The sequence below is a fragment of the Esox lucius genome, chromosome 5, assembly GCF_011004845.1.
Source record: "Esox lucius isolate fEsoLuc1 chromosome 5, fEsoLuc1.pri, whole genome shotgun sequence".
Lineage (NCBI taxonomy): Eukaryota > Metazoa > Chordata > Actinopteri > Esociformes > Esocidae > Esox > Esox lucius.
The window spans coordinates 19,359,575-19,369,824 of record NC_047573.1 but is presented as its reverse complement, the minus strand read 5'-3'; the positions used below and the strand labels follow the sequence as shown (position 1 = coordinate 19,369,824).

General features: G+C 38.4%; 1 long non-coding RNA gene across 1 annotated transcript; it reads left to right on the top strand.

Moving 5' to 3' along the window:
* Positions 1-3,163: 3,163 nt before the first annotated feature.
* LOC105021160 lies at positions 3,164-8,802 on the top strand. The gene is made up of 3 exons (XR_828804.3): positions 3,164-3,248; positions 4,929-5,244; positions 5,780-8,802. It is a non-coding gene; the product is annotated as an uncharacterized LOC105021160 (long non-coding RNA).
* Positions 8,803-10,250: the final 1,448 nt, after the last annotated feature.

Genomic DNA, 10,250 nt, shown 5'->3' with positions numbered 1-10,250 from the left:
AAGACAGATTTGAGAACCGCTATATTTTCAGTGTTTTCCACTTTGGTGGTAAAATGTGCACAAATCTAGGGCATTGGATGCATGCATAGCCGCGGGATGCAAGGGGCTGCAGGCCCCCTGTTGTAGCTTCCGCCCCCCGACGAGGCTTGTCAGTTTGATGTGTTCAATACCCCCACCTCCCACTTATCCATGATCAGCGCCCCCTGATCAAAACATCTTCCCATGGCTGTGGTTACATGACTTGAAAACTGATGCTTTTTTCTTCCAAAAAAAAAAAATGAACACTGAGAATGATAGAAGGAATAGCCACTCAACTTTGCTGCTGACACACTCTGGCCTGAGCTTTGGGTAGAGAAACAATAGTCCCCTACTGCCACAGAATTTGACCAGCAGCTACACCCACCCTGCACATCCACCAAGCTATGGAACACCTGAGCTAACATCGATAACCTCAAGTCATTAACACACCAAAGAATGTGACAGCTAGGGTCTCGAAAAGACATTGACCATGTACACATTATAAAATAGACCAACCAGGTCGATAGAAAAAAGACTCTAAATTTAAAGCAGGATCTAATATGCCAGAAATCCCCAAGGAATCATTTCCCAAATCGAATCTAAATGCATTACTATTACTTCCCATTACAAACACATTTTATTAAGTTCAACACCTTAAGTTAAAAGTCACACGCGGTCACAATATTTTCATAGACTCCTAGTAAGATGCAAAACTGTTCAATGATGTTTTCCGCTGTGCTCACTATTTGCTGGAGGGTCTTTGCAGTCTGAAACACAACAATGTCCATACCAGACAGGGATGCAGTTGGACTGAACTCTCTCGATGGTGCCCCTGTAGAACACAGTGTGGAGGGAGGAGGGGAGTCAGTAACATCAGTGGGCCATTGCGGGTGGTATGCAAATTTGAAGGGATCAAATAAGGTTGGGACTGCGGTTTGCATGTGATCTTTCCTTAGCCTTTTGAAGCACTTCACGATGGCTGGGGAGAGTGCCACGGCACGATAGTCATTGAGGCACGATATAGTAGACTTTTTTGGTACTGGTATGACAGTGGTGGTCTTGAAACACACAGTGTAGGGACAACCATGCTGCACAGCGAGATGTTGAGGACCTCTGCTAGCTGGTTTGCACAGTCTGAGCACGCCACCAGGAATGTTATCAGTTTCCGAGGGTTGACCCTGGAAAGTGACCTTTTCACATCGACAGTGGATAAGTAGAGGACCTGGTCATCGGAGGTCCCAGGAGTTTTCTTGGCGGGCACATGTTTCAGTGTCCATCCGTGCATAGAACCCATGCAGCATGTCCGGGAGGGAGGCATCACTGATACAGGCTCCAGGTGTCACCTTGTTGTCAGAGGTGACCTGGTTACCCTGCCACATGCGCTGAATGTCACTGGGGTCAAGAAAGTGTTTACTGGTCCTCTGCACAGGTATGCTTCACAGCCCTGATGCCACGGGTCAGGTTCACTCTCGCCATCCTGAGTCTTGCCCTGTCCCCAGATCTTAAGGCAGCATCGTAGGTTTTTTGCAGCACACGTACCTCTGCACTCATCCGTGGCTTTTGGTGTAGCACAAGCGGTGATGGATTTGGTGGTGTGGCAGGGGTGTAAAAGGCGATATTCACAGTTTTACTTCAAAATAGGTCATCCATGTGAATTGTGTAGATCTGCAATAAAAATATTTTTGGGGGTGGATCTGGTATACATCTGATCTTAGTCATCTGTAAGTAGGAAGAAAATATTTTCTGTTTTGTGAATCCACTTCCCCCTGTGAAGATCTTTTTTCCCTTTCTGGCCACCCTGTGTCATCACATAATGCACGAGCTAGAAGAATCTTCCTGTCTGACCTCGTGCTTTTTCTGCTAAACTGCGCTGTTGCTGGACAGACAGGCTTGTGCCACAATGGAATAATGTTTAGCTGCTTCAGGCGGCTAGCTACACTTCCAAGCAGCGATGAACACACTCACAGTAAGCAACCTGTTTTTGAAGTAATTATGCGGGTTGTAAGGTTACCTTGTCAACTTAGGTTTGTTGCAGTTTCCTAAGGTAGTTCGCTAAGTTGGCTATGGCCCTTCTCCATTGACCAGCACGGTACAGGACGGCAAGCATGTATCTGACCCGTGCAAGGTAATGGAGAAGTTTGGGCTGGCTCTTAGCCTAGCATTGAAGCTTGCCACTTGACTCGCTGCTTCCTTTCGCACAGGTTGTGGTGCCTCCTCGCCTGGGCAGCTGCTACAGGCAACGCCATAGTTTTCTCGCAGCCTGGTTCACGTAGTTGCCCTACGTTGTGTAGTTCAGCCTTCATTGCTAAATCTAGATGTTGTTTTGTGCATTTGTTCCTACATGTAAGTCCTAGTGGAAACCTACCATCACAATTCTGTAAGCACATTGTTTAGCCAACACTAACAACTTTACAAAAAAACAGCGAAAAAACAACACTGCGACCACACGCGCCGCCATTAAAGTTTCATGACAATGCATGTTGAGTACATATCCAGCCAAAAGCAGAGGTTTATATACTGTTAGTCACAGAAGTTCTGGAGAGTTTCAGGAGAGTCTCTTTAATGGTAACATAGCTGACAAGTTGACATTTCATTTTCCAACTTAGTTTGAATATATTATACAGTTTCGTAGTATTTTTTATTGCTTCAATTAAGTGTTCTTTTGGACTAATTGTTGTTTGTCTTGTAATGGAATGTGATGTCTAATTAAGTGAATTGCATTATCTTTTGTGGCGTCTACACTGACTATGAAGTTATAAAGAGACCATAATGTGCACAACATATTATAGCAGGTCTCCTTGAATTTCACAGATTTTTAAGCACTGGTTGTTATTCATTGTGTCAAAGTGAACCAAGGAAACATATTTATGATGACAAATAAAGATTATAATGAACCCCAAAATGTACCATTACCCTGAATTATCTTATACAAAATGTTCTGTTTTATAGTGAAAAGTCAGAACATTGGACTTCAGAACTTGTAGCTATATTAAAAGATTGGCCTAAAAAAAATATTATCTCATACCAAGAGTGACAGGCAATCACGTTTAGGCAAACAGGTAAAACCTGATTACAAACCAGCCCTAAGGAAACTTATCCAGGGTGACTTAGTGGTGCATACATTTTTCATACTTTCATTCTTCGTACTGTCCACACACTAAACGTCAACAAGAAAAGAACACTTAATACTGGGATTTTAATTTGTAACGGATACATTTTAAAACAAGAAGGTAAGAACTCTTCTGTTTTCCTTTTCTCTCCCATATGTATCTTTCTGCTTTGATTGAGGACATAGCCTAGGCCAATGGTTCTCAAAACAAATACTCATGAACAATACATTATAAAAAACATTGTGCACTATACGTACATTACCTTCATACTTTACAACCACAGCACAGTTACATCACTTCATATTACAACACTCCATATTACAATGCTCCATTCTGTATGGATTACATACGATCTGAACTTTGGGAACGTAAAAAGACCTCTAATGTTTGTGTTGATAGGTGTGAGATCTATATGTTGTACAGCTGGGTACTCTTCTTTCAACACATCCGCTTTTCTCACAAATACCAGTAGTGATGCAGTCAGCCTCTACTCTAAGCCAGGAGGTGAATGACACGTGAATGAGTGTCTTACAACATATGTGGGCCCCCTATGTGCCTTCCTTAAGGTATATGGGAGGAAGTCATTTATTCTGGGATTCTCCAGAGCTTTTCTATAGTTTCGGCAACTTGTTTAGTGTTTTTGAGGAAACTTGCTTGTACTCAAACTGTGCTCTACGTTTTCCATTTTGTTAAAAACATGCCTTATGGAGTGTTTTTTTTGTGTCATTACATTTGTACAATGTTGCAAATGTGTCTTGCTTTGGATCCTGGAGGGCATCTTTGCACTTTATTCATGTCCTAAGCAATATGGTCTCAGGTAGACAGTGGCGTTGTTATTAGTGTTGGTAATTGTGTTCAATTAGCAGTTCAACAGTGTCACTGTTATTAGTGTTGGTAAGTCTGTTCTGTTGTAGAGAGTTAAACTGTTTCGTTGTTATTAGTGTTAGTGTGTTCCGTTGTAGACAGTTAGACAGTGTCATTGTTATTTATGTTGTTGTGTTCTATTGTAGACAGTTAAACAGTGTCATTGTTATTTATGTTGTTGTGTTCTATTGTAGACAGTTAAACAGTGTCATTGTTTAGTGTTTGGAGGTATGTTCTGTTGTCAGTTAAACAGTATAATGTCATTAGTGTTGGTAGGTGTTCTGTTGTTGTCAGTTAAACAAGGTTGTCATTAATGTGCATAAGTGTGTTATGTTGTCACCTCCAAAACGTATTACACCAATCTCATGTGCTATGAAATGCTGGCAGTCACGGAAATGATTTTGACTTACATATTAAGAGCACATTCCATTTTAAACCTCCCATTATGTGCTGGGTGTGTAATATATTGTTAAGTACAATCATTATCATAACCTGTTAGTTAGGAATTTCCAAGTTTGAATGCGATTGGTTTTGATGACATGGGGCACGTTTCGGCACACACAACATACTGTGGTTCACAAATATTGGGGACCTATTTTTGCTCGACAGATCCACTTTTACAACTAGTGCCCAAGAATTGCGGAGTGGATTTTTAAGTGAATGTTACAAAGGGTGAATAAAGCATACCCAACAATGAGACATGAAATGGTCAGAGAACAGGCATCCAAATGAAAGGACTCAAGGTTGTCATCCAATATAACTTTGTAAGCTGCTCATTGTTACAACATTAAATGATTATTTAATCTAAGTTAGATTGCAATGTTTGTATTTAACAAGTAAACCACATAACCTGAAAGCTGATTCCCAATTTCTTTTGTACTGTGAATCAGCGAAATGACAAAACTCACACACCCTCTCCCTCTATTTTCTTTCCAGAGGCGTTTACACAATTGACCGCCAACTCTCTTCAGCTTGCTCATTCATCGTTTAGTCTCTATTCTGTTCGTAATGGAGAAAGGAGCCAGTGACTTTGATTGGCAAGAAAAGCACCCTGACACCATACAAAGCCAACCAGAGAAAAAACCCAACAACACAGGCTCCTCAGACAAACGCCGCTCAGACTCAGGAGGGAACCACTGTAAGAAGTGTTGTATTAGTACCAAGAACTGTCTCATGAGTCCTGAGTGTGGCCGGGCACTTTACATCTCCCAGGTTATTTCGATGTGTGGCATGTGCATCGGCATGTGGAGATGTAAGTTAGCAATCTTAATGCTTTCATCTTTGTTCTCGTCAGGAAAGTCAACTCAAAAGCAGTTAGTATGTTTTTCAGGGAGTCCTTGGATTAAGCATCACAAAAGATAACATGCATTATCCAAATCCATGCACAGTGTGATGTGTATAGAATTATTCCTGTATTGTCCCTCCTATCTGCAGTACAGTTTATTTCCAACCTTGAAATGGAAAAAGGAACAATTTAGACCCCACCCCAAAAATCTTATGTAAATAGCTTGACTGAGCATAACACAAAGGCTAACATTTGTTCACATTGTTATTTTCTGTTACATTCAATTTGTCATGTTATTATATATTATATCAGAACTGAACACAGACTACATTGTCATTCCCAGCTCCATAATATTAAGGCAAGCAGTTTATATCTACCACTGATTTAAATCAGCACCACTAAACATGTCCACTAACCTATCGTTACCAGCTGTAAATATGTGGATTAATCCTCTTGCTTGTAGAAGAAGGTTGATTGAAAATGTTTCTTTTGTCTTTTACAGAGTCCAACATTGTGAAAAAACATATCTCAAGGAGTAGCATTACCTAAACACCCCTAAAGAGATGTTCAAGCAACAGCAGGAGTGGAGGATGATCTTTGGGGAGAATGTATTGTTTTAAACTTTAGATTGTTTCGAATGGTTGTTTTTCAATTTGGTATGCTTATGTGTTACAGTATTTATTGTATTAAATGTGCCTTTTTCATGCAATATTTGGAAACTGTCAAATAATTCTGCTACCTGTTTAGTAGCCTGCCTTTTGTTTGTCCATGCAAATGTGCCTATGCAAGGTTTCAGTTAAATAGTCAGTAGACTACAGTGGACTACCTCCACTTAATATTGCCACCCTTGTTAAATATAAGCTAATTGGGCTGTGAAAAAAATTAATATTTGCTGTTTATCTTCTTGGTCTTTCATTGATATTATTAACAAATTAATATCCTAATTGGAAGTAAAATTATTGAAGAAAATGAATATTTATTAAATGAATATTTTTTCCAAAACATGTGTGACAGTTATTTACAACCCTAGAATTAATAATATTTAATTGAAGTATTTTCTCATTTATGTTCTATGTTTTTAGCTCACCTGAGTTAAATGGTCAGCCATGACTTCCTGTTCTACTGCGGTATAAATATGAGGTGACACAAAGTCCAAATTCCATCACTATGGGAAAGACCCAGGAATAAAGTAATGATGTGTGAAAAAAGGTTGTTAAGCTGCACAAATCAATGGTTGGATAAGACCAAAATCTAGCATTTGGGAAGCAAACACCAGAGGTGGGTTTGGCATGGACAGAAAGATAGCCGTACATAAAAGTACCTCATACCCATTGTGAAGTATGGTGGTGGATCTTTCACATTGGTGCGCTGTTTTTCTTCTAAAGGCCCGTGACAAATTGTTAGGATACATGGTGTCATGGACTCCAGGTACCAGCAGATATTAAATCAAAGCTTAAACTGGGCCATGATGGGATCTTCCAGCAGGACAATGATCCAAAGTACACCTCAAAATCAAAACAAACATGGTTTACTTACCAAATAATCAATGTTTTGCCATGGCCATCCCAGTCCCCTGACTTAAACCTTTAATTAAATGTTAGATTTTTGTTAATATTTTGAATGAAATATCAACAGGTTAAACAAATGTTTTTCACAGACCATTTTGCCTATATTTGCCAAGGGTGCCAATAGTAGTGAAGGGCAGAGTGTATGTATTGACAGAAATGCACAGTACATTGTCTTTCCATAGAAATTACATTTAGAATTACAATAGGCTATAGTTTCAGCTCTGACATAGACAGGAAAGAAATAGTGATTTTATGTATTTGTTGACCAGCAAAGTTATGTGAGGTCTTTTTTGTTTTATAAGGCATCTGTTATGTTATTACAGTTTTCGCTTTGGCTCATTTTTCGAAACAGTCTTAACATTCTCTGACCTGTAAGTACAATCGTCACAACTGTTTCATGGGACATCACAACTCTATGGCATGTCTGCAAAATGTTGTAACTCACCCAAAACCTTTAATTCATGCTTCAAAACCTAGTTATTGTGCAGAAAATTGTCCAGTGCCACCAAAATGACCAAAAAGTTTTCTCATCATGTGAGCCGTACTGGTCAAAATGTTTAGATGTTTTTTTACCATGGCAGTCAACCCTGGAAATGTTTGTTATATTTACATTTTTGTTTAGTTCTACTTTTTTGTCTAGCTGAATGCTGGTGTGTATCACACTGAGCTTTTTCGATACCACTTTCAGCAGTGGTAAAGGTTTACTGGGAAATGTGAATTCTACATTTCTGTAGTAAACCGAAAAATTATATGGACATTTGTATGTATACAGTAAATTTAGCGATGTGTTACATGTAAATAGAAAATAGTGAGCTGAAAATTCGCCACTAAATGACATCCATGAAAACACAAAATCTCCAAAAAAAAAAAATCCTGTGGTAGTTCTGTAAAAAATTATGAATTTCACCTCCTCACGGTACAGAACACTACATGTTCCCATCTTGTTGGTGGACATCCTGTCGATCATGTTGGTCTCCTGGCAATTCTTATTTCTTTATTTATGTCACCTGGCAGGTAATTTGCAAATATAGCAGATATCACAGACATACCATGTCATAGATATTTATGGAATATAAATGTATGTCTGTCAGATTTTGATAATTGAATGGATAATTTTGCATGTGATGCTTCAAACAATGAAAGTAATTTTAGAAGTTGTGAAGAGTTTGACAATTTCACTCAGAATCAACTAATCAGTTTTGATCAGCAATCCATGTGGTTGTAGGTATAGTGTCTATTGCACAATACCTACACGTGCAATGTAAAAATTCTAATGAAAAATTCTAATCTGTTGTGAGCAAGAAACAAATTGTTCAGAGATTTGAAGTTATTGTTTTGAAAAAAAATATTCTCATTCAAGAAATGAACCAAAACGATTGAGAAAAACTGTATTACATTATATCTATTATATATATATATATCTTATATTGACGATATACAAAAGTTTTAATTTTCTTAGCAAAATCAAATATGCATATACTGTAGGTTATGGGGTTTCAGTGAAATTCTGTAAGCTTGTATATTGCTCTGAGAAGCATGGCTCTGGACAGGTGTCTTTTCTTCCTGAAGAGGATATGCAAATTGGCTGGTATTTTTTTCATGAACTATATTTGTTCATTTTAATCCTGACGAATGGGATAATATTGCTTGGATGTGCTGCTAAGTGAGCTCTTTCATATTGGACCTATCCTAACATTGTTTGAACCAGTCTTGCAGTACTTCTTTAAAGAAATCACATTATACAAAGCAGTAGGGACGGGGGGAGTGAGATAATAAATCAGTCCGGCACAGACTTCTAATCTTTTCTCAAAGGACAATCATTTAACACATTCTCCATATGACAGAGAGAGAAAGACATAAACAACATATTTATTTTTTTATGTATGTATGTTAAATTGTGACACATTCCTTATCACAAATTTCCCTTTGGAATCTTAACCACTTACAATAAATGTATTCAAGGAAACAAAAAGTTTTTAAAAACGATTGCCTTGAACCTTATTTCATTGTATTTATTGCTCTTGTATATCATCCACATAATAGTGTTCTGTAAATATATATTTCCTATGTAAAAGAACTCTATCCCATTCCTTCCATTTAGCAGTGTGGATGCTGCAAACTGTTGAGTCTTACTTTTTTACTTCCACAAAAAACACGTGTTTTTGCAGAAAACATGTTTTAGGCTAAGTTATAATAAACTATGTCAGTCATGGTATCTATTTTGACAGTTTGTTGCTAAAGTGGATATGTTTCTGTCTTTCAGTAGTAAATGCGCTTTTTTTTGCTCATTTGTATTTTATTCAACTGGTTGTTCAAGCTATTTTAGAGGAGGAATTGGTGAATCGCAAAAGGACTGCACACTTTCACTAAAGATCCCATCATGGCTATAAGCATTTACTGAAATGGAGCATCTAACTCTATGTGGCCACTACAGCAGCAGGAAACCTGCATCTTACTGCTGCTGATATCTCACATAGTCTTGTAATGTCAGGACTGAAGTACACTCTTAGAAAAAGGGTTCCACAAGTGTTATAAGCGGAGGGATAGGTTCTACCAATAACCGTTTTCCTGAAAATCCCTTTTTTGATGGGTTTGCTGTAAGGCAAAGGTTTCTGCTTCACACCTAACATTCTAAGAATTGTTTTGGGGTTGTTCTCTGTAGAACCATATTTATATGTCCCGGCATGCTCCTGGTTGATATTCCAATTTGTTTGTTTAAGTCATGTCCCCCCCAAAAGAAACATTTAGGACATTGCAAAAAGTGACCGAAAAGCCCCAAAAAATCCTTGACATTGAAGTAGTTCACATAAAAAACCTATGTTGATCGCTCACCAACATTAATATGAAGAACTCTTAAAATTAATTTGTATTGCAGAGCAACAAGGTTGGAAACCGTTTGCAAATGGAGAAGGGTTTTGAGCAGAGCCGCAATTTCATTGAGAGTAGGAGGGTCACAATTAAGACCATTGTTAGGGACAGATATCCCTCTGTCAGAAATGTATGTGAGAGAAAAGAGCCTTGATTAGCCACCACTATGACACTTTTGCGTAGGTATTTCTACATTGATTTGATAATAGTATTTTTTTTTTCCACAGGTAATATGACTCTGCTTTGAAGTTGGTTATTTATAGAATAAATACAAAATGCGTGTCTCTTAGACACCCCCCCTCCCCCCAATGGGAGGGCAATGCCCACTCAGCCCACTTTTTCTCTGTCTTGACACCACAATGATGGAACCAGCCTTCCCTTGAAGTCCCTGTCAATTCTCTGAAAACCCACCTTTTCAAGTGTTTCTAAAATATCTCTGCGGAAGTTCCAACTTGTTTGGTGTTTTTACATTTCTGAATACTACTGCTGACAAAGTTCATTTAAGCAACTTACCTTTACATGACTAAGTGTAAAACA